Source organism: Mustela putorius, unplaced genomic scaffold (genome assembly GCF_011764305.1).
Source record: "Mustela putorius furo isolate JIRA1106 unplaced genomic scaffold, ASM1176430v1.1 tig00000056_pilon_pilon_pilon, whole genome shotgun sequence".
In the NCBI taxonomy this organism is placed as follows: Eukaryota; Metazoa; Chordata; class Mammalia; order Carnivora; family Mustelidae; genus Mustela; species Mustela putorius.
The window spans coordinates 3034629-3060986 of NW_025421263.1; the positions used below are offsets into that span (position 1 = coordinate 3034629).

General features: G+C 42.7%; 1 pseudogene; it reads right to left on the minus strand.

The window, feature by feature from the left end:
- Nucleotides 1-235: 235 nt before the first annotated feature.
- The window catches only part of LOC123394171, a 33042-nt pseudogene continuing 6919 nt past the window's right edge, over nt 236-26358 (minus strand).

The following is a 26358-nucleotide window of genomic DNA, read 5'->3' on the forward strand; positions in this document are numbered from 1 at the left end:
CAGCTTCTTCATGAAGTAGGGGGGTGGGGAGGGCAGCCCAGGCACCATGGATTCCACAGGTCCTCCAGGGGACAGCCCAGCAGCCACGGGTCCCACAGGTCCTCCTGGGACAACCCCTCATGAGTCCCGGATGCCCTGGTGATTCTTGGGCATGGCCCAAATCTCAGCTGTGTGAAGGGCTGGGGAGGGCAGCCCTTCATGAAGGGTGGGGAGAGCAGCCCAGTCGCCACAGGTCTCACAGGTCCTCCGGGGATAGCACATCGGTGGGCTTGTGGTCCAGGAGTTACCTTTTCAAGTGAGTCTCATCATGCCACACAAACTTGATTCTATTAGCCAGGTCAACCCCCATCACCTAGTGACAGGCCAAAGTCAGTCAGTGAACTTCCACTACCAACCCTCCAAAAAAGGTCTCATGTAGTAAATATCGCCCTGGTACTTGGGGATGCAGGCCTGGGACTGTGGCCAGCACTGGTAGCTGAAGTCTTCATGGGACACCTGGTAGGAACTAAGGTGCAGGGTGTCAAAGAGGGGGAACAGGATCTCCATGCCCACATGGTTGCAGAACTTCATGTCCATATCTGTACACACCAGCACATCCACCTCACAGAGGAAGCACTGCTCACAGAAGCAGCTGACCATTACCATGTGCTGCATGTACACATCCTGCCAGGGTGGAGTTCCAGGGACCTCGGGGCCCCAGAGGACCTCCAGCCCTCCCAGGGGGGGCACATGGGCCTGGCATCTGGTTGGTGATGACCTAGTAGGTGACCCTGTGTCCCACCATGATGGGCTTCTTTGCCTCTGCAGGAAAAGTTCCAGGAAGACCACCTATCTATAGGGATGAGGGACAAGGTGGGAGGAGGGTCAATGTCAGAGGCTGGCGGGAGTACGCCAGAGCTTGGGGCTATGGATGTGTACACTTTTTTCAAGGGGGCAGGACATGGGCTGCTTTAAACAACAGCCACTCTCCCAGCCTGTCCTGAGCAAGTCTGCTCATGGGACCTCCCTACCTCTGCTTCCTGAGATGGAGGCCATCAGGACCCCATCATACAAAGGGGAACCTGAGGATTCAGAGTCAGGAAATCAACCCCGCAGTCAGTATTCTGGAGTCAAAAACACTCCCCCTGTGCCAAGCTCCTAGGCAAATCCTGCAGGTACCCTCCCCAGCCAAACTCCTGCAGGTCCTGTCCTCACCTGCCAGGAGTGTAGCACCTTTGGGTAAAACCCTCTTTTCTATGGCCTACAGGCTGGCTAGAATCAGCAAGACTGGCCTTTTATCCCCACTTTGCTTTGAGTGGGTTGTCTCTGGCCCTCACAGAGCTGTCTCCACCCCCCATAGGCTTCTCCCTTGAAGGCTACTGGGCCTCTTGCTAACAAAGTCTGTATGTCAACCACTGCTATTCCTAGAAGCAGTCACCCTCAAACTCCCCCAGGTCAGGAATTAGGTCCAGCCCATCTCCAGAGAAGGGGAAAGAGGAATGCTGGAAGAAGAGAGGACTTGCTTAGACCCCAGCCATGAATCCAAGAGTGTAAGCTTCCAAGTCCAGGTCTACATCTCCCGGGCTCTGAGAAGTTGGAAGTCTTGTCTCTCTGAGGGGACTACCTGAGGGGACAGCAGCTTCCCCATTGTCAGCAAGTGTGGTGGAACCCCTCTGAGACTGATTTTTTAAGGTTTTATTTATTTATTTATTTATTTATTTATTTATTTATTTATATGACAGAGAGATAGAGACAGCTAGGGAGGGAACACAAGCAGGGGGAGTGGGAGAGGAAGAAACATGCTCCCCGCTGAGCAGATAACCCAACATGGTGGAGTTTAATCCCAGGACCCCAGGATCATGACCTGAGCCAAACCAGATGCTTAATGACTAAGCCACCCAGGTGCCCTGAGACTGGGTTTTTTCACACAGGCACTCAGGCTACTTGCTTATGCCTGCCCCATACCTGGCAGCTTAGTAAATCGCTCACACAGGGAAAGTGGGCATTACATTTAAATAAGGGACAAGACCACACACAGCTGGCAGACATAAGTCAGGGGACAAGTCCAGGTCTAGCCAACAGGGGAACAAGCCAAACACGAAGCAGGGGGAGAGAAGAGTGCTCCTGGCAGAGGGCAGAGAGGATGTAAAGGTCTGGAGTCAGACCCAAGGCACATGTGGATGACCACACACACCTGGGAGGCCCATGAGGGTTGGGGGGATAGGGTGGAGAGGAAGGCTAGGACAGGCAGCTGGGGAGCAGATCACAGAGAGGCTCAAAGGTTATGCTCTGAAAAGAACACTCGGCTGGTTACTGGAGAAGAATGGGCTCTGTACAGCAGATTACAGGGAGACCCTAACCCTAAGCCCTAACTCTAGTCAAACATGCTCAATTTTGAGGACTGACAGATGTACTCTGAAATCACAAGCAAGTCCATTATGCTGGCTTTCACTTCTTGCCCAGTATTGTACTGAAAGTTCTATCCAGAACAATAAGGCAAGAAATAAGGAATCCACATGTGAAAAGAAACAGTAGAACTAGGTCTATTCAGAAACCAGAGATGGCACATCATCTTATATAGAGATCTTCCTAAATAATAATTTTTAAAAAATGATTACAGCTAGTTCCCTAATTCCTCAAAGTTACAGGACAAAATATCAATATACAAAAATCTCTCTTATTTGTATACACTAGCAATGAATCATCCAAAAAGGAATTTAAGAAAACAATTCCATTTTAGGGAACATCAACATTGGTGAAATACTTAGGAATAGATGTAATCAAGGTGTACATCTTGTACACAAAAAATTATAAAACATTGTTGAAAGAAAGTAAGGGAAACCTAAATAAATCTGAAGACACACCATAGTGATGAAAAGACATACTATTGATTAGATGGCAACAGTACACAAAGCAATGTGGAAATTCAATGTGTTCCCAAAAAATTTCACAAAGGCCTTTGGGAAGAAGTGTACAAGCTAATCATAACAGTCATATGGAATTTTAAGGGATCACAAAATAGCCAAAACATTTTGAAAAAGAAAATCAAAGGTGAGAGGTCACACTTCCAAAGTTCAAATCTTAATACAAAGCAACAGTAAATAAAACATTGTGATACTATCATAAAGGGATGCATGCATATACCCTGAAACAAATAATACATTATATGTTAATTAATTGAATTTAAATTTACAAAAAGAATTTTTAAATAAATAAAAGAAAAATTTTTTAGAAGTATGTAACTTTACGGTCAACTAATCTTCAACAAAGCAGGAAAAAATATACAGTGGGAAAAAAGACAGTCTCTTCAACAAATGGTGCTGGGGAAATTGGACAGCTATGTGTAGAAGAATGAAACTCGACCATTCTCTTACACCATACACAAAGAAACACGAAATGGATAAAAGACCTCAACGTGAGGCAGGAATCCATCAGAAACCTAGAGGAGAACATAGGCAGTAACCTGTTTGACATCCGCAATAGCAACTTTTTTCAAGATATGTCTCCAAAGGCAAAGGAAACAAAAGTGAAAATGAACTTTTGGGACTTCATCAACATAAAAATCTTGTGCACAGCAAAAGAAACAGTCAACAAAACAAAGAAGCATCACACAGAATGGGAGAAGATATTCACAAATGACAATACAGACAAAGAGCTGATATCCAATATCTATAAAGAACTTCTCAAACTCAACACATACAAAACAGATAATCATGTCAAAAAAATGGGTGGAAGACATGAACAGACACTTCTCCAAAGACATACAAATGGCTAACAGAGACATGAAAAATATTCATCATCACTAGCCATCAGGGAGATTCAAATCAAAACCACATTGAGATACCACCTTACACCAGTTAGAATGGCCAAAATTAACAAGACCATAAACAACAAGTATTGGAGAGGATGTGGAGAAAGGGGAACCTTGTTACACTGTTGGTGGGAATGGGAGTTGGTGCAGCCACTTTGGAAAACAGTGAGTGTGGAGATTCCTTAAGAAATTAAAAATAGGAAAAAAAAAAAAAAGAAATTAAAAATAGAGCTACCCTATGATCCTGCAATTGCACTACTGGGTATTAACCCCAAAGATACAGATGTAGTGAAAAGAAAGGCCATCTGTACCCCCAGTGTTCATACAGCAATGGCCACGGTTGCCAAACTGTGGAAAGAACCAAGATGCCCTTCAATGGATGAATGGACAAAGAAGATGTTTTCCATATATACAATGGGATATTAAGCCTCCATCAGAAAGGAGGAATACCCAAATTTTGTATCAACATGGACAGGACTGAAGGAGATTAGGGTGAGTGAAATAAGTCAAGCACAAGAGTCATTTATCATATGGTTTTGCTTATTTGTGGAGCATAAGGAATAACACGGAGGACATGGGGAGATGGAAAGGAGAAGGGAGTTGGGGCAAATCGGTGGGGAAGACAAGCCATGAGAGACTGTTGATTCTGAGGAAATAACAGAGGGTTTTGGAGGTGATGGGGGTGGGAGGTTGGGTGGGCCTGGTGGTAGGTATTGTGGAGTGCACATATTGCATGGAGCACTAGGTGTGGTGCATAAACAATAAATTCTGTAACACTGAAAAGAAATTTAAAATAAACAAATAATTTAAAAAGTAAAGAATGCATACAGATCAGTGGAATTTAACTGAGAGCTCAGAAATAAACCCCTTCATCTATGGTCCACTGAATTTTGACAAGGGTACACAACATTACACTGGGGGGGACAGAATGGTCTTTTCAACAAAGGATGCTAGACAGTCAGCTATCCATGTACAGAGGAATGGAACTGGACTCTTACCTTACACCACATATAAACCTTAACTCAAAATAAGCTAAAGGCTTAAATGTAAGAGGTGAAATTATAAACTCTAGAAGAAACAAATAGAGATAAATCTTCATAACCTTGGATTTAGCAATGCTTTTAGATCTGACACCAAAGCATAAGAAGGGAAAGAAAAAAATTGATAAAATAATATCCTCAAAATTAAAAATCTGTCCCAGGTGCCTGGGTGGCTCAGTTGGTTTACCATTTGACTCTTAATCCTGGATCATTCATGATATCAGTGTTTAAAAGATCATGTGTTTAAAATATTAAACACAGAATTCCACTACAGCCTATATGCCCCCAAGAACTGAGAGTAGAAGTACCCATATTCAGGGTCATGAGATTGAGCCCCATGCCAGGCTCCACACTGAGTATGGCGCCTGCTTAAGATTCTCTTTCCTCCTCCCTCTGCCCTTGTCCACTTGCACACTCTCTCTCACTCTTAAAAAAGAAATGTAAAAAAAAAAAAGTAAAAATATGTGTACATCAGAAGACACTATCCAAAAGAAGATGTGGTCTATATACACAATGGAATACTATGCAGTCATCAAAAGAAATGAAATCTTGCCATTTGCAATGACAAGGCACTAGAGGGTATTATGCTTAGCAAAATAAGTCACTCGGAGAAAGACAACTATCATATGATCTCCCTGATATGAGGAAGTGGAGATGCAGTGTTGGGGAGTTGGGGGGTAGGAAAAGAAAAAAATTAAAGAAGATGGGATTGGGAGGGAGACAAACCATAAAAGACTCAATCTCAAAAAACAGACTGAGGGTTGCTGGGGGGAGGAGGGAGGGAAGAGGGTGGTGGGGATATGGACATTGGGGAGGGTATGTGCTACAATGAGTGCTATGATGTGTAAACCTGGTGATTCACAGACCCATACCCCTGGGGATAAAAATATATGTTTATTAAAAAATAAAGTAATTAATTAATTTTTAAAAAAGAAGATACTATCCAGAAAGTAAAAAGACAGCCCCCAGAATGGAAGGAAATATTTGTACATTATCTTTCTAATAAGAGTCTGTTGCTCAGAATATGTAAAGAGCTTCTACAAATCATCAAAAAGACATCCCCATCTTTAAAATGAACGAAGAACTTGGATAGACCATTCTCCAGAGAAATCATACAAATGGTGAATAGCACATGAATAGATGTTAAACATTAGTTAAACTAATGAACTAATGTTTAACATCTATTCATTAGTCTTTATGGAAATGAAGATTTAAACCAATTACCTGTCCTTTTACACAAGTAGAATCACTGACCAAGAAAACTAAAAATAACAAAAGAATGTTGAGAAACTGAAACCCTTAAACCTTGCTTATGAAAAATGGTGCAATCTGCATAAAAAATAGTATGGCATTTACTCAAATAGATCAGAGAATTACCATATAGTTCAACAACTGTAGTCCTAGATATATACCCCCCAAATTAAAAACACTGGTTCAAACAAACAAACAAATAAAAATGTACAGGAATATTCATAGCAGTAGTGTTCATGATAGGCAAAAACCAGAAATTATGAAAATGTCCATCCTGGGGAAAAGATAAACAAAATGAGGTAGATCCATAAATGGCTATCTTGTTCTGCCCTTTGAAGCAATGAAATAAAATGGTTCATTTGTGTGGAAAAAATATGGTGGTTCCTTAAAATATTAAACACAGAATTCCATTGCAGCCTATATGCCCCCAAAAACTGAGAGTAAAAGTACCCATATTCAGAGCAGCATTTCTCACAACAGCCAAAAGGTGGAAGCTACAAGTGTCCACCAACAGATGAATGGATAAACAAAATGTGGTTTATACACTATGGAATATGATTCAGCCTTAAAAACAAAGGGAGTTCTGATACAGGCTACAACACGGGTTGAACCTGGAAGTCATTATGCTCAGTGAAATCAGCCAGTCACAGAAGGACAGATACTGTATGATTCCACTTGGATGGGGTGTCTGGGACACAAAGCTAAATGTGGCTGCAGGGGGCAGAGGGGAAAAGATAATGGGGAGTTGGGGTTTCATGAATTCAGGCTCCCTCAGGGAGAATGAGAAAATTCTGGAGAATGATGTACAACCATGGGAACTCAGCTAAGGCCAGAGAATTGTGTACCTGAAATGTTTTAAAGGGTCAATGTTCTTATGTTTAGTCACTGTGAAAAGTGAATGAAGGACTGATGCATGTCACAACATGGAGGGACAATGAAAACAGCCCCAGTGACATAAGCCATATAAAAATACCACTCAGATTGGAGCCATCTGTGCTCCTTAAGTCCATCAAGTTTACCCAAATAAGGGAAAGTCCTGGAAGAAGTTCCAGAAGAAGAAAACTGGATTCCAATGGATAAGACATTTCAGACCATTGGGCAGGTGGTGTCAGCTGAAATGGACCTGTGGTCTGGGTTCAAATATGGAAACCATCATGATTTCCTCACTTGAAGTTATGTGGTGGTTCCACAGGACAGTGTCCCTGTTTGGTATAAAATGCACCAAAGTAGCCCTTGTGAAGTGGCAAATGTGGTAAAGAAATGACACCTGGGGAGTCTAAGTGTGGAGATAAAGTGTATTTGTGCTCCTGTGACAAGTTACTACAGATTTGAAATCATTGCAGAGGAAATGACTCTTCCAAACATCCATGTTAGCACCACATCACAAAAGCAGAGAGGACATCAGACTTCAGGATGGAGGCCAAGCCCTCCCAGATCCAGTTCACCCACCATGGAAAGGCCACTCACCCTTGGAGGAAGCCACAGGTTAGCAAGAGACTCATGGGAGGATTAAATCGGGCGCTCCTGTGTCTTGGGTGCAGTAGAAGCAATGGGATTTGGTATTCCAATTCCCCACAACACTCCACCACAACCTGAGTAGAACTGTGAAAAAGCATGAAGGGAAGCCTCAGTAAAGTGCACTGGGGATGCCAGAAGGGGAGGCTGAAGGGGTGCCTGCCTCTCAGTGCCCATTACAGACCCCACATTACAATCCCCCACAGGAAAGACTCACCCATTCCAGGCCCTATAAGGGATGCTGGAGGGTACAGATACAAGAAATCCACCATCCCCACAGCTCAGCCGGTGAGAATCCTCCATCACCCTGAACCCCTGCCTTTCTCCAGTGGGCTTTCCCTCCAAGTAACCCTCTCAACTTCTTCCTCCTTCTCCATGAAATAATGTTCCTCTCCTTTGTTTCTTACACTTGCCTGTGATTTGACCATAGCTTGCTCATCCCAGATTGCCATTCTCTGCTATGCCCAAATAAACCCATTTTGCTGGCCAAATACCTGGGAGCTTGAGTTTAGGGTGAACAGAACTAAGAAATTCAAGAAACTTGCAAGGAACAAAATCAATGTACACAAATTAATTGCATTTCTACATGTTCTGAAGGAACCATCAGAAAGAGACTATGGAGAATAATCTCATTTACTACTGCATCCAAAAGAATGAGATACCTAAGAGTCCCCTGAACAAAGGAGGTGACAGACCTGTCTTCTGACAGCTGTGAGACACTGATGACAGACATGGAGGGAGACACCCGTGATGTCTGGGAAGACACTGTGCTCAGGGAAGAACTGACACTGGGAAAATACTTACTGTCCCCAAAGCTGCGCTGTTGCTCCCAAACTTGCAGACTTTGGACCAACCCTGAAGTGTGTGTGGACACAGGAAGGACCCTGCGGCCCTGGGGGGTGGGGAGCACAAGAACCTAGGTGGGCAGCAGCTCCCTGACTGCAGACTGTCTGAGGAGCCCCAGGAACCAAATCCGCGTGCTCACAAACACAGCTAAGGGACCCAGGGCACACATCCGAGCCCAGAAAGGGGAGACCCCCAGCCCCACGCACAGCACCACGGGAGGCCATGTCACCACACACAAAACTACGGAAGTCCCAGTGTCTACAGAGCATGCCCTTCCTCCATGGGGTCCTGAGACCACACACACCCTCGCTAGTCTCTGCTCAGGTGGCTTCTCCTCCAGTGGCCTATCCTGAGGAGGCTGAACTGCTGTCATTGTGGACGCAGCCCCACATCCTCCACAGTGGGTCCTGTCAATGTGGATGTGGACCCACATCCTCCCCAGTTTGTCCTATCAGCATGGGTGTGGTCCCACATCCTCCAGAAGTCTCCACAGTGGGTCCTGAGGAGGCCAGGCTCCTGTCCCAGCTGCAGCTGCATAGGCCAGGCTCAGGGCAGGGGCTGGGGCCCTGCACCCTCTGTAGGTGGTGGAGGCAGTGCAGGACTAGGGGAGCTTACCCTTCAGTGGAAGCACCTGCTCCCTCCAGGGGTTCAGCTGAAGCCATTTAATTCTGGAAATTCAAGCTGCATGGAGCCCAATATCCCCCAACTTCTCCAAAAATAGCTAAGGAACAATGAATTGGAAACAATATGGAATGACAACAGTCCCTGATCCAAACAGTGGCACCGAACATGACCATGGCTCTGACGCAGACCCACACTCTGACCTCAACTTGGCCTCAAGCCTGACCCTGACCCCATTCCAAGAACCTAACCCTAGTCCCGAACCCAAACAATGTTCATAAGAATCAAAAGGTAGAAACTGCAAATATCCATCAGTGGTGAATGCATGAACAAAGTGTGGTGAAGTGTTTGAATTTGGGTTCAGGTTCAGATTTCAGTCAGAGTTCTAGATCAGGTTTTGGGTTTAGGGTCAGGGTGAGGATTTAGAGTGAGGGGCAGGGGAATGATTAGAGTTCAGGACTTTAGGTTTATGATTTAGGATTTAAGAATCAGGGCTTTGGGATTAAAGTTCAAGGTCAAATTTGGGGTTTGGGTTCATGCTGGGATTTGGGTTCAGGGTTTGTGGCTCAGAGTTATGGTTTAGGGTTTGGGTTCATGGTTTAGGGCTTGGATCCAGGGCTCAGGTTCAGAGTCTAGGCTTCAGGTTCAAATTCAGGTTTGGGATTCAGGGTTCCTGTTTGGGCTTTAAGGTCAGGTTAGGTTTTCAGTGTTAAAGTTAGGGTTTAAGGTTAGGTTTAGGGGTGACACATTTTCTTCAGCTGTCATTATGGACAAAAAAATTCTATCTGAACTTTCTAAATCTGAAATATATTTCATCAAGGTGTCAGGAGCTGGTTTAGAATTTAAGATCTCGGTAACTCCCTACTGACAGCATTCTGATCCTAGGGTCTCCCAATCACCCAGAATTCATTTTTGTCCTGGCTTAAACATACTCTTGGCAGAGAAGGGCAAGTTGCTGCCAAAGTTGGGATGACTTCACAATGGTAGAGGTGTGAATCCAAATATTGTGGAACTGTTCATGGAAAATAAAACAGGAGACAAATATTGGTCTACTCCTGATTTTTCCACAATAACAAAGACCAAGTTCCAATAGAATCTGATAAAGTTCTCTAGGAAGGTCTATGGCACTCATTAGCAGTACTGAAAGAGGGCCCCCTCCCCTGACTTAAACTGAGAATCACAGCAGGATACTTCCTACTTTGTGTCAAAAATAAAATTTTATTATTTGGCTGTTCCAGTGGATAATTTGTGGAATCACTGACAACATTTTCTTTTCTCAAATCCTCATCTACACAGGTAAAATGGAGGCAATGTTGTAATGCACTGCTCATTGGAATACTAAGTACAAGGAGGGCTATTAGAAGCAATAAAAAAGATATCAAATATGAAACTCAGAAAAAGCATACTTGATGGGCACTTAATGAGGATCCCTAACCATAAGATCTAACTCTCATCCTATGGAATTCACCCATAAAAATCATCAATAATAATAGCCTGCTGACCACTGTAACCACCTCACCATTAATCTCTAGACTTATAATATACACTCTAACCATTAGAGACACACTTCTCAGCAGCAGAACAGGACTTGCCCACTCCCAGTGAACCAATTCATAGCGAAGTCAAAAAAATCCCACTCCTTGGAAATCCCAGCCATTAGGACAAAGTCACATAAACCACACCCAGAACTCAATAAAGGACAGACATCTCATGAAACGGATGCTGCAGATCACCACCACTCCCACGAAGTAACTACAGTGGACTCCAGATCTGTCCCCTTCCCAGGATTACACAGGGCACTGCATTCTTCGAATACTCCATCCTCAGAACAAAACTGTGAACTGTCCTCATCAGCTCTGTGTGCAGGCTTACAGTGAGCCCTATGAAAGCCAGACACCTTCATGAGAGCACCCAGCCTCTCACACCTATCCTAGCAGGTAGAGGGTGCTGCTCTCCCTGACTTCTATACCAACTAGAGAATATTTGGAAAAAGTCTTTCCATACTCCATGCAAAAGGCATATTCTTCATCTGCAAAATGATGGACAGTGAAATGCCATGAATTCTCTTCACCTTCTTGAACCTAGATAAGTTGGAGATTCACCTTGGCCAGAGCTATTTTCCCCAACCCCCTACACACACACACACACCCTTCCCTTGTGCACTGCAGACCAGTTTCCATCCACTTTGCTCATTCTCAGCCATTTTCTCTTCAGAATAGAATAGTAGTACTGAGGTGCTAGGTGCTAAGCCCGCACCCTGGATCCACTTACATCAGAAATTAATATTTGTTTTATTAATAGATGCATCGCAGAAGAGCTTGCCACCACAGCCATTAGAAAAGTCATTACAACAGAGGTCCTAATAAACTCCACAGTGCCACTCCCTGGCTCCAGGGATTGGTTCATCCTTGGCCATGTGACCTGGTTCCAGCCAATGAGGTGGGAGGAACCTCGGGTCTCAGCCTGCAGAGCCAAGCATAGGGTGGACCTCCCAGGCCAGGGGTTTTTCCATTACAACTGCTGAAGTGGCCTAGGCCAGGCCCATGCCAGTGCCACAGAGGGCCCAGGAAGCCAGGTTCTCTATAACATTGCTGAGGGCTGTCAGACTCATTATGAAGGCCCTGCTAGCTGAAGCCAATGAAGCATATGCTAGATCCTCCACTAACTCAGGAGAACCCTAAATGTGCTCATGGTCTTGGCCTGAAGAAGATGACCGTCTGTGTGATATATGACCTGTAAAATATACCCACCAGGCAATGAGGACATACTCAGCCAAACAATACTTACATGGAATTCAACCACAGACAAACATTTTGTGGGAAGCTCGAGGCCTCCAGAGAGAGATGGGAGAATTCCTGAGGCCTTAATTATTGGCCAATCTCACCATCATCTTTTTTTCCTTTCAAGTGGTGGGGCCAGGGTCAGGCAGGATAGATCCCAGTGTATTCCCAATCTGCCACTGGAAAAGTATACTCCCACTCTACCTTTGGAAAAGAAGAGTCCTCTCCACCATCGTCCATCACGTTGCAGATCTGAGATGTAGGAAACTACCACCCATGGACCAAATGGGACCTCCCCCTGTGTTCTGTCAATCAAGTGTGGCTGGAATTTTAGTTATGGACGGTCTGTGGCCACTTTCAAGCCACAGTGGAAGAGTGGAGTCATTGTCAGAGACACCACATGGACTGCAACACCTAACAGAAAATCTTTACAGAAGACTTTACAGAAAAGTCTGTGCCGATCCATGGTCTCAAAGATCCTAGGATCATGTCACTTTTTTGAGTAGAATGTACACCTTCTGGGTAAAATCTGATTTCACTCCCAGAGGTGAGGACTTCCATCCTTTTAGTCTGAACTCCATATCCATCCTCCTCTATTTATGCCTTGAATGGCACGTCTACATGCCTGCGGCCTAATGGGAATTCAGTTTAGTTTACATGGTAGTAATGCTCAGAAACGGAGGTGTAAGTGTGAACTTGTGAGTGTGAGCGTGTGTTTTCTCTTTGTTAGCCACAGTGTGCAAGTAGAACACAACACAGTAGTATGCTTTCTGTCCCACAGAAACAGCCATGCAATGTGTTTCCATAATGGTCTCAGAAGGAATCCACCTTCATAGAATAAACTTCACCTGGGAGGACTTCCAAATCCCATGTCCTAGGCACTATGTTCCACCAATGCTGGGGGCACAGAGAGGAACAGAGACTCCCCCTGCCCATCAGGATTTTGAAGGACACCTGCTGTTCCAGGACATAAGATCCCATAACCATTCATCCACCTGTCATCCAGCCAGGCATCTGTGAAAGAGATCTACTCCAAGAAGAAAATACAGACAGAGAGACAACAAATGACAGCCTTGTGTGACAAGTGCCACTTGTTACAGGAGGACGGGGGGGTGTGCAGGTTTGGCCAGACCTGGGGGTAGGGAGACTGGGAATGTTCCAGGAGGGTGATCATAATTATGCCACTAGAAGGGATGCTCAGAAAGATGGGGTGTGCAGGATTGGCCAGACCAGGGAGCAGGGGAACCAGAAGTGCTCCAGGAGGATGTTACAGTTGTGCCCTTGTGTGGCTACACATGTCAGTGTGACTGGGCATTGGCCAGACTGGAAATGACAGGGCAGGTGAGGGATGGTGTCCCTAAACTGTCTTCTGCAAAGCGAAAGTTCACTAATGAAATTTCTTTCAGTACAATTTCACTTCACATGCATTTGTGAGTCCCTAAAGCTGAGTGTGTAGAACACAAAGTACGTAGTTTGCCATTTCTTTCAAGCCTGAGGTGCTGGGGGCAGAGCACACTTGATATTTCTTTTTGCTCCTTTCAGAGTATGATGATTTTTCCCACCTTCATCTCTGACCCAAGGACAGGGAACAAAGGCAACACAGATCTACACCTCAAAATGTCAACAGAAATCTGCAAACCCAAGTTCTCACAGGAGCTAAAGGTTCAGGACCACAGTGACAGAAAGAGGAGGCAGAGAGCAAGGAACCAAAAGAATGCATAATACACATGTGAGCGGGCCCACTTCTCTACGTGCTGGAAGTAAGTCATGCCTAACAGGATGGAGTCATACCTGCGCCTAGTCTGTCCGTTTGCTGCCCTTGAGCAGAGCAGAGGATGTGCTGAGATAGGTGTGGGTGTCAGGAGGAGATAGCCTGGTGGCCGTAAATGCTACATGCCAAGTACCTGTAGGACCAGCTCCTGGTCCTCAGCTAAGATGAAACAATAATTATGTCTAGTTACCTATTTCCTGGTACAAGTAATGTCCTCAGTGCCTTGGTGACTACATCCTCTCCCATTTTATTTTTTAAAAACACCTTAAGCAGTTAAGATTGGCGTACATAATCTGTCCATAGTTAATGTATGTAACTTGACCCTGACCCTAACCCTAATCTCTTAGTTAAGATATACTCGATTTAGAATATTGCTCATAAATTAGAGCATGGTTTTTAGGAGCTAAGGAATTCAGGGACCAACCTTCTTCTGTCTTATTCTCCCTTGAATCTGGTAAATCAGAACACATTCAGCAACGTGCTATCTGGAGAGTGGCCACACGGGGGCAACAGTGAGTAAACATTGCCCCAAACTGCCCTGCAAAGCCAAATCCTCCTTCATCCTGTCAAATCTTGTTCAATGTTTACAGATTATTGTATAGATTATGAAAAGTGTGACTTTGATGATTTTTTTTAAAAACCAAACTACTTATTTCAGCCTGTTAAGAATAGAAGATGTTTTCTAAAATCTTGGAGTTGGCTAGCAGATGAAGGCCAATCTATTCAGGTCTATTTAGGAAACAAGGATGAATTCTATTTCACGTCTTTTCAGGAAGAATTTATGTCAACTAGCAGCACTAAATCTACACAAAGTAGTGCAGCTCAGAGGAAAACAAAGGAGAATCAATAGCCTCCAGAAGCAGAGAAAGAGCCACACCCAGGAACAAAGACATACCATGAACACTTGGCTCAGGGCAATTTCAGTCTGGAGCTAGAATGTCCCCAGTGCCCCTGGGGGTCATGGGTTAGGCAGAGAGCACACCTCGATGCTGCACTGTTGTAACCCGTGACAAGCCTCCTGGTCCCTTCCCCCATGAAAAACCCCCTACCTCCTGAGGATTCCAGCCTGCTTCTTAGAATTCCTATTCCCCTTCCTGACCCCACTGTTCACTTTTTTCATCATTGCCATAGTACAGAAGACGTTTAACTACTAACTATTCTGTCATTTAAATTTTTTTTGTCATGTATGCTGTGAAACTATACCTTGCAACATCTACCCTGATGTAGAATCACCTGTTGCATTGCATGACTTAACTGTGGACTCTCAGTGCCCTCACAGTGTCATCATGGGGCTAGTGTCCTGGGCAAGGTCCTCACTAAGCCAGTTAAGCTATTTCAGTGAAGGCCTGATCCAGGCACTGCTATTTTTGTGCAAGTAAGACAGCACATCCAAAACCTTGGTTTGGGTTCAGAATCGCTCATGGTCCCTCAACCACATCAGATGACATGAGTGCACATCCTGAAGACACTTGCTACTCCAGTGTTGCCCTGGGGAACTTCCATGGAACAGCTATTGTGTCCAGTGGGGGAACTCAATAGGAGTGGGGACAATGGAAGTCAGAACTCCTGAGATAGAATCCATCTTGGAGACTGCCCAGAACTTCCTAGTTCATTCCATAGTCTTGAATGAATCAATTAATCTAAAAACATTTTCTCATTTTAGAAATGATGAACTTCAAGCTCCGAGGAAGTGACTCTCCTAGGTCATATTGGAAATCAGCAAAAGGGCCAGACTGAGATGTGTGATGGTCTACAGCATGATCCCCAGAGTGGCTTTAGCTAGAGCTGCAATCACCCATTTATCTTTCCTGGACTCCCAGACACTCATGGGATTCTTCATGGGGCATATTCTTGGAACAAAGGTCATGTCAGAGTCATAGAAAGCTCTGACATTGGTTATAATGAGACTCCATGTAGTCAATGGAGACCCAAGCCATAGGCCATCTCAGAGTTTGTCTGCAAACATATGGCTGGTGGGAAACCCACATGCTGACAGAGGGTAGAGGAAGATGGAAAAAGCTAGGGAAAGAGGGGTGCTCACGTCACATCTGGCCCCAGATGACATGGTGGTGTCTAGCAGGGCAAACTCCCAAATGCCCCCAGCAGCTTCACAGAACTAACCCCTAAAGTTTGAAGCTGAGGTTCATACATGGGTCATGAGCACTCCAGCTAACTCAGGGAAACATGACACAGGACATAATAAAGTCACAGCCTTGAGAGAGATATATTTATGGAGCAATAGCTTTCTCCAAATATATTCTGATATGGAAAAAATTCACTGATAAAACATGGATATTTTTTATTAAAAAGAAAGCCATACTTGTTGAATTAATAAATATTTATGGATTATCTACTTCATGCAAATGTATAGCTCTACTCCCACCTGGGAGCTTGCAAAGAGTGTGGGTTATAATCAATGGATCAGTGATAGGACGGAATGAATGTAGGCTAAGGGCTAAGAGAGTCATTCTATTTAGAGAGGCCTATTAAGGAAATCCACTAAGAAGATGCTTTTAGCTAACACCAGAAAGACAGACCCAGTGAATTCATCTGGGAGAAGAGTCACAGAGCAATTCAATTTTTCATTATTTTTTTAAATTTTTTCCATTTTTATTATCTCTCATTTATTTTTTTTTAATTTTTATTAACATATAATGTATTATTAGCCCCAGAGGTACAGGTCTGTGAATCATCAGGCTTACACACTTCACAGCACTCAATATAACACATACCTTCCCCAATGTCCATAACTCTGCCACCCTCTCCCTACCCCTCTCCCCCTGGCAACTCTCAGTTTGTTTCATGAGATTAAGAGTCTCTTATGATTTGTCTCCCTCCCAATCCCATCTTATTTCATTTTTGCCTTCCTTACCCCCCAAGCCCCTCACTTTGCCTCTCAAATTCCTCATATCAGGAAGATTACATGATAATTGTCTTTCTCTGATTGACTGATTTCGCTCAGCATAATACCCTCAAATTCCATCCATATCATTGCAAATGGCAAGATTTCATTTCTTTTGATGGCTGCATAGTATTCCATTATATATATCCCACCTCTTCTTTATCCATTCATCTGTTGGTGGACATCTAGGTTCTTTCCATGGCTTGGCTATTGTGGACATTGCTGCTATAAACATTCAGGTGCCCGTGCCCCTTTGGATCACTACATTTGTATCTTTAGGGTAAATAGCCAGTAGTGCAATTCCTGGGTTATAGGGTAGCTCTATTTTCAACTTTTTGAGAAACCTCCATGCTGTTTTCTAGTGGCTGCACCAGCTTGCATTCCCCCCAACAGTGTAGGAGGGTTCCCCTTTCTCTGCATCCTCACCAGCATCCATCGTTTTCTGACTTGATAATTTTAGCCATTTTGACTGGTGTGAGGTGGTATCTCATTGTGGTTTTGATTTGTATTTTCCTGATGCTGAGTGATATGGAGCACTTTTTCATGTGTCTGTTGGCATCTGGATGTCTTCTTTGCAGAAACATCTGTTCATGTCCTCTGCCCATTTCTTGACTGGATCATTTGTTCTTTGGGTGTTGAATTTGATAAGTTCTTTATAGATTTTGGATACTAGCCCTCTATCTTATATGTTGTTTGCAAATATCTCCTCCCATTCTGTCAGTTGTCTTTTGGCTTTGTTGATTGTTTCCTTTGCTGTGCAAAAGTTTTGATCTTGATGAAGTCCCAATAGTTCACTTTTACCCTTGCTTCCCTTGCCTTTGGCGATGTTCCTAGGAAGAAGTTGCTGCGGCTGAGGTCAAAGAGGTTGCTGCCTGTGTTCTCCTCAAGGATTTTGATGGATTTCTTTCTCACATTGAGGTTCTTCATCCATTTTGAGTCTATCTTCGAGTGTGGTGTAAGGAAATGGTACAGTTTCATTTTTCTACATGTGGCTGTCCAATTTTCCCAACACCATTTGTTGAAGAGACTGTCCTTTTTCCACTGGACATTCTTTCCTGCTTTGTCAAAAATTAGTTGACCGTAGAGTTGAGGGTCTATTTATGGGCTCTCTATTCTGTTCCATTGACCTATGTGTCTGTTTTTCTGCCAGTACCATATTGTCTTGATGATGACAGCTTTGTAATAGAGCTTGAAGTCTGGAATTGTGATGCCACCAACTTTGGCTTTCTTTTTCAACAGCCCTCTGGCTATTCGAGATCTTTTCTGGTTCCGTATAAATTTTAGGGACTTCCTCAAGATCAAAACTTTTGCACAGCAAAGAAAACAATCAACAAAACCAAAAGACAACTGACAGTTGTTCCATTTCTTTGGGGGAAAAAATTGATGGTATTTTAATAGGAATTGCATTAAATGCATAGATTGCTTTAGGTAGCATAGACATTTTCACAATATTTGTTCTTCCAATCCATGAGCATGGAACATTTTTCCCTTTCTTTGTGTCCTCCTCAATTTATTTCATGAGTACATTATAGTTTTCTAAGTACAGATTCTTTCTCTCTTTGGTTAGGTTTATTCCTAGGTATCTTACTGTTTGGGGAGCAATTATAAATGGGATTGACTCCTTAATTTTTCTTTCTTCTGTCTTGTTGTTGGTGTATAGAAATGCAACTGATTTCTATATAGAAATTTTTGTATAGAAATGCACTGATTTTATATCCTGACACTTTACTGAATTCCTGTACAAGTTTTAGCAGATTTGGAGTGGAGTCTTTTGGGTTTTCCACATAAATTATCATATCATCTGCAAAGAGTGATAGTTTGACCTCTTCTTTGACAATTTGGATGCCTTTAATTTCTTTTTGTTGTCTGATTGCTGAGACTAGGACTTCTAGTACTATGTCGAATAGCAATGGTGATATGGACATCCCTGCCATGTTCCTGACCTTAGCGGAAAAGCTTTCAGTTTTTCTCCATTGAAAATGATATTCACTGTGGGTTTTTCATAGATGGCTTTGATGATATTGAGGTATGTACCCTCTATCCCTAAACCTTGAAGAGTTTTGATGAGGAAAGGATGCTGTACTTTGTCAAAAAGGAGAGGTAGGTTGGGGGCAGAGTAGTTGGATGATGGGTATTAAGGAGGGGACATGTGGTGATGAACCCTGGGTGTTATATGCCACTAATGAATCATTGACCATTACCTCAAAAACTATACTTTGGCTAACTGAACTTAAATTATAAATGTGAAAAACTTAAAAAAAAAAAAGCCACTGGGTGTGGTGCAAAAACAATTAATACTGTTACGCTAAAAAAAAGAAAGAAAGAAAGAAAGGTGAGCTATTACAATAAATATCAAAAAAATACAAAATATTGTTAAAGAATACTATGGGCAAGTAGAGGCCAACACCTTGGACAGACTAGAAAAAATGGATAAGTTCCTAAAAATAATCTAGAATGAAGTGTGAAGGGAAATAAATCTGATCAGACTGATCACTAGGAAAAGGATTGATTCGATAGTCAAATCCTCCCAAGAAACAAATGTCCAAGCCCAGACAGTTTCACTGAGGAGTTCAACCATAGAAGAATTAATACGAACCCTTCCCAAACTGATTTTTTAAAAAGGAGAGAAGGGCATACATCCAAACTTATTTTATGAAGGCAGCATTAGCCTTCTACCAAAACAAGACAATGATGCTACAAGAAAAGGAAAGGCCAATATCCCTCATGAGCAGAGATGCAAAAATCCTCAACAAATTATTGGCAACATTAATTCAACAATACATCTGGAGAATCACACAACATGATCCAGTGGGATTTATTCCAGGGATGCAAGGATGATTCTGCATATGCACATCCACCAATAGCAAACATCACCTTAAACAAAACAAAAGATAAAAATCCTAGGATTCTTACAATAAATGCAGAAAGAACACTTGACAAGATTCAATATGCATTTATGGTAAAGACTCTAAACCATCTGGGTATTGATGGAACATACCTCAACCAAACAAAGACCCTGTATGAAAATTCCACAATTGACATTATACTTGAGGGGGAAATGCTAAAAACTTTCCCACTACCAGAAAGAACAAGATAGAGATGCCCACTCTTTCCAGTTTCATTGATTATCATATCAAAAGCCCTAGCTGAACTATTTTAAAAAACAAACAAACAAACAAACAGAGAGATATAAAATCTAAATAGGAAAAGAAAATGGTCACTATTTGCAGATAACATGATACTATATGTAGAAATCCCTAAAGAGTCCACAAAAAAATAAATTTTCTTATTAACAAATAAATTTGAATACATCAGGATAAACAAATTCAGTAAAGCTGCAGGATACAAAGTCAATATATGGAGACATGTCACATCTCTTTTTTTTTTTAAAGAATGTATTTATTTCACACCGAGAGAGACAGAGTACAAGTAGAAGAAGCAGCAGAGAGTCAGAGAAAATCAGACTCTCTGCTGAGCAGAGAGCCCAATGCCCGGACTCATTCCCAGAACCCCAGTATCAAGACCTGACCTGAAGGCAGACACTTAACCAACGGAGCCACCCAAGTGTCCCAACTTGTATTTCTATATTTCTATATACTGATGACAAACTTTCACAAAGAAAAAAGAAATAAATGCCATTGACAATTGCATCAAGAAAAAAAAAACTAGGAATAAAAGTAACTAAGAATGAGAAAGATCTGCTATACTGCCACATGGTGGAAAAGGAAGGAAAAATATGTGCATGTTGGTGGGTGAATGTTATGGGCTAAAGATTTGGAAGATGACTCAAATAAATGGAAGCATATGTCATTCTCATTAACTAGAAGAGTTAATAATGTTAACATATCCACCATACCCAAGGCAATTTGGAGAAAGAAGAAGAGAGAGAGAGTCCAAGATGGCAGAGGAGTATGACACCTTTATTTCATCTGGCACAAAGAACTTAGCTAGAGAGCTATCACACCATTCTGAACACCTGTAAACTCAACCAGAGATCCAAGAAAAGAGTAACTGCAACTCTAGAAACAGAAAACTAACCACTTTCCACAAGGTAGGAGGTACAAAAAAGTGAATCTAAGCTGATAGGTGGGAAGATAAACTCTGGGGGGAGGGAGCCTCTGTCAGCCAGGTATTGCCAAGTGCTAGGGGCAGCAGAGCACAAAATTGGAAATTTTAGAAGTCTGCTCTGGTGAGGGATGTTGCTGTGGCGACTGGAACCCTCGATGGGACAGTGTGGTCTTGGGATCCTTGGGGTCCCAGGAAGACCAAGGGCACTTGAGGGCAGCAAATCTCCCAGGTATCGGAGCAGGGAAGCCAGATGCAAAGAGTAATCCCAGGAGTAGACTCTAAGCTGGAGGTTGCCATAAACTGTGATTCACAGCACAGTCTGGCCACTGCTCTTTGAGAAGGAGCCCAAGAAGCTGAACAACTGGGGAGAACCCCCCCCACCACCACCAGGAGGAGTGGTGCCTGAGCATGCTGCAGGAGTCTGATGTGTTTGGAGATTCCAAACTGAATTTTGTGTCAGAGACAGAAATGCTTGGTCACAGGTCTGGTGAGCATGGAGTGTCAACAGAGACCAGGGAGACATAAAGGACTGACCACTTTTCTGTGAGAGAACACTGAGGAATGGAGCTCTGAGCTCTCAGCTCCAGGCCAGAGATAGGGAGACCACCATGTTCATTCTCATCCCAAAAGATTGGGATCATTCCCTGCATATTTTCAGACCATGATGCTTTGAAAATGAAACTCAGTCACAATAGGAAAGGTGGAAAGAAACCCAAATACATGGAGGCTAGAGAGCATCCTACAAAAGAATGTATGTGTCAACCAGTCAATTCAAAATGAATTTTAAAAATTCATGGAAACATAGGAGAATGAAAACACAGTCATTCAATATCTTTGGGATGCAGTAAAGGCAGTCCTAAGAGGGAAGTATACAGCACTACAAGCCTTTCTCAAGAACCAAGAAAGGTCTCAAATGCACAACCTAACCCTACACCTAAAGGAGTTGGAGAAAGTAGAAAAAGAAGAGAAATAATAAAGATTAGAAGAGAAACTAATGAAGTAGAAACCAAAAGAATAGTAGAACAAATCAACAAACCAGGAGCTGCTTCTTTGAAAGAATTAATAAGATTGATACACCCCTGGCCAGACTTCTCAAAAAGGTAACAGAAAGAACCCAAATCAATAAAATCATGAATCAAGAAGGAGTGATCACAGCCAACACCAAAGAAATACAATTATAAGAACATAGGATGGCAACTCTATGTCAACAAATCAGACAGTCTTGAAAAAATGGATGCATTCCCAGAAACATAGAAATGACCAAAACTGAACCGAGAAGAAAAGGAAACCTGAAGAGACTCATAATCAGCAACAAAATTGAACCAGTCATCAAAAATCCCCCAGGAAACAAGACACCAGGGCCAGATGGCTTCCCAGGGGAATCCCACCAAACATGTAAAGGAGCTTTAATACCTCTTCTTCTGAAACTTTTCCAAAAAATGGAACTGGAAGGAAAATTTCCAAACCCTTTTGATAAGGCCAGCATTACCTTGATCCCAAAACCAAAGACCCCAAAAGGAGAATTACGGACCACTATCCCTGATGAATATGGATGCAAAAATTCTCACCAACATACTAGCCAATAGGATCCAACAGCCCATTAAAAGGATGATATACCACAACCAAATCGAATTTATTCCTGTGCTGCAAGGGTGGTTTGACAACTGCAAACCAATCAATGGAATCCACTATATTAATGGAAGAAAGAACAAGAACCATAGGATCCTCTCAATAGCTGCAGAAAAAGCATTTGACAAATAAATGTATCTCTTCTTGATCAAAACTTTTCACCGCGGAGGGATAGAGGATACATACCTCCACATCATGAAGGCCATTTATGGGAAAACCACAGAAAATATAATTCCCAATGGGGAAAAACTGAGAGCTTTTCCCTTCCGGTCAAGAACATGACAGGGATGCCCATTCTCATCACTACTGTTCAACAAAATACAGAATTCCTAGCCTCAGCCATCAGACAACAAAAAGAAATAAAAGGCTTCCGAATCAGTAAAGAAGAAGTCAAACTCTCAACCTTTGCATGCAATAGGGTACTTTCTGTGGAAAACCCAAAATTCTCCACCTCAAAACTGCTAGAACTGAAAGAGAGATTAAGGATCTCTTAATGTATAATAATTGTACCCAAAACCATAGGATACTTAGGAATACACCTAACCAAAGAGGCAAAGGATCTGTACTCAGAAACCCATACCATAGTCATGAAAGAAAAGGAGGAAGACAAAAAGAAATGGAAAAACATTCCATGCTCATGGATTGGAAGAACAAATATTGTGAAAATGGCTATGCTCCCCAGAGCAATCCACATATTCAATGCATACCCTATCAAAATACCATCCACATTTTTCACAGAACTGGGATAAATAATCCCCAAATTTGTATGCTAGTAGAAAAGACACCGAATAGCCAAAGGGATGCTGAAAAAGAAAACCAAAGCTGGTGGCAACACAATTGCAGACTTCAAGCTCTATTTCAAAGCTGTGACCATCAAGACAGTACAGCGCTGACAGGGGTGCCTGAGTGGCTCAGTGGGTTAAGCCTCTGCCTTCAGCTCAGGTTATGATCTCAGGGTCCTGGGATGGAGCCCCGCATCGGGCTCTCAGCTCAGTGGGGAGCCTGCTTCTCTCTCTCTGCCTCTCTGCCTACTTGTGATCTCTGTCAAATAAATAAATAAAATCTTTTAAAAAAAAAGTACAGCACTGGTACAAAAGCAGACCCATAAATCAATGGAACAGAAATGGACACTCAACTCTAGGGTCAATTAATCTTCCTCAAGGCAGGAAAGAATACCCAGTGGCAGGTGGGGGGAGGGGGCTCTCTTCAACAAATGGTGCTGGTAACATAGGACAACCATATGCAGAATAATGAAATTGGACCATAGCCTTATACCATATACAAAAAATAGACTCCAAATGGATGAAAGACCTCAATGTGAGACAGGGATTCATCCAAATCCTTAAGGAGAACAGAGGCAGCAACCTCTTTGACATTAGCCACAGCAACTTTTTGCTAGATATGTCCCCAAAGGCGGGGGAAACAAAAGCAAAAATGAACTGTAGGGATTTCATCAAGATAGCAAACTTTTACACAGCAAAGTAAAGAGTCAGCAAAATCAAAAGACAATAAACAGAACGAGAGAAGATACTCTCAAATGACATATCAGATAAAGGCTAGTATCCAAAATCTAGAAAGAACTTACCAAATTCAACACCGGCAGGATAAAATAATCCAATCAAGAAATAGGCCAAAGACATGAACAGACATTTCTCCAATAAGACATCCAAATGGACAACAGAGACATAAAAACTGCTCAACATCCCTTGACATTAGTAAAACACAAATCAAATCCATAATGAGATACCACCTCACACCAGTCAAAATGGCTAAAATGAATGTCGTCAGAAACAGCAGTTGTTCGTGAGGATGTGGAGAAAGGGGAACACTTTTATACTGTTGGTAGGAATGCAAGCTGGTGAAGCCACCCTGGAAAACAGTGTGATGTTTGCTCAAGAAGTTGAAAATAGAGCTATTCTACAACCCTATAATTGCACTGCTGGGTTTTTACCCCAAAGATACAAATGTAGTGATCTGATGGGGCACCTGCACCCCAATGTCTATAGCAGCAATACCCACAAGAGCCAAAGTATGCAACGAACAGACATCCATCGACAGATGTAAGGATATATATGGATATATCTGCCACTGAATATTATGCAACCAGCAAAAAATAAAATCTTGCCATTTGCAATGACATGGATAGAACTAGAGAGTATTATGCTAAGTGAAATAAGTCAATCAGAGAAGGACAATTATCATATGATCTCACTGATATGTGGAATTTAAGAAACAAGACAGAGGATCATAGGAGAAGAGGGGGAAAAAAAAAAAGGGAAGGAGGATGGGGCACCTGGGTGGCTCAGTGGGTTAAAGCCTCTGCCTTCGGCTCAGGTCATGATCCCAGGGTCATGGGATCGAGCCCCGCATGGGGCTCTCTGCTCTGCAGGGAAGCCTGCTTCCTCCTCTCTCTCTCCCTCTCTCTCTGCCTACTTGGGGTCTCTGTCTGTCAAATAAATAAATAAAATCTTTAAAAAAAAAAAAGGGGGGGGGGAGGAGGACGAAACCAGAGAGGGAATCAAAGCAAAAGAGACAATCTCAAGAAACACATTGAGGGTTTCAAAGATTTTACTTATCTATTTGACAGAGAGATCACAAGTAGGCAGAGAGGCAGGCAGAGAGAGTGGGGGAAGCAGGCTCCCTGCTGAGCAGAGAGCCTGATGTGGGACTCAATCCCAGGAACCTGAGATCATGACCTGAGCTGAAGGCAGAGAGAGAAAGAAAGGGAGGGAAGGAGGGAGAGAGGAAGGAAGGAAGAAGGAAGGAGAAAGAAAGGGAGGGAAGGAGGGAGAGAGGAAGGAAGAAAGAAAGAAAGGAAAGGAGAAAGAAACCTCAGAAACTAACCCACACACATGTATGGTCTTAACTTATGACAGCAACAGAAAATATACAATGGGGAAAGGACTGTCTCTTCTGTGAATGGTACTGGAGAAACTGGACACTAAATGCAGAAGAATGTGACTTTCTTACACCATACATACAAATTATGAATGGATGAATGACTTGAACATAAGAATTAAATCCATAAACCTCCAGGAAGAAAACACAGGTAGTAAGTTTCTCAATATTGGTTTTGGGGAAGCATCTTTTACATCAGACACAAAAAGCAAAGGCAACAAAAACAAAAATAAACAAGTGGAAGGACATCAAACTGAAATTTCTCCATGACAAAGAAACCATCAAACCCTAAAAGGCAACCTCCCCAATGAGAAAAAAATATCTGCACATCCTATGTGTGATAAGAGGCTAATATCCAAAATACACAAAACACTCCTTCAAATCCAAACCAAAACTGAATAAAAACTGGGGAGAATATGTGAATAGATACTTTCCAAAGATGGCATACAGGTGGCCACCAGACACAGAAAAAGTTGTTCAACATCATTAATTGTCATCAGGAAAACATAAGTCAGAAGCACAATCAGCTATCACCTCACAACTGAGGGAATGGCAATCATACCAGAGACAGATACCAGGTGTGGTCAAGGATGTGTACACAAAGGGGCCCTGTGCACTGTTGGTGGGAATGGAAATTGGTGTGGCCACTGTGACAGATGCTGCAGAGGTTCTGGGGGAAAAAACAAACACAACTACCACATGACCCAGTAATTGCTCTACTGAGTATTTCTTTGGAGAACACTAAAACACTCCCTCCAAAAGAGAGATGCACTCTCATGTTCACTGCAGCATTATTTATAATAACCAGACATGGAAACATCGACCTTGAGAGCATTACGCTTAGTCACTCAGACACAGAAAGACAAAACACCAGAGGGTCTCATGGATATTCCACATGAAATCCAAAAAGTACTGAATACACATATACTGACAACAGATTGGTGGTTGCCAGATTCAGGGAAGGGGGGAAAGGGGTGAAGGTGGTCCAAGGTGCCATGTTTGAGTAATAAAATCTGCAAGTCATGGAATGTTCTGTGCAGCATAGATATAAAAGCTAACCCTGCAGGATGGGGTACAGGCTTCCTTGCTACTTGAATGTACAGTGTCCTAGGAAACCTTGCACAGAAGAAATGGTGTACACTGAAAAGGGAATGACCATTCATTTCTACAGAAAAATGAGTGAACATGCTCAGACATGAAAAGTTCCTTCTCTTTGGCTCTTCTTAGGCCTCAGTACACAACATCCT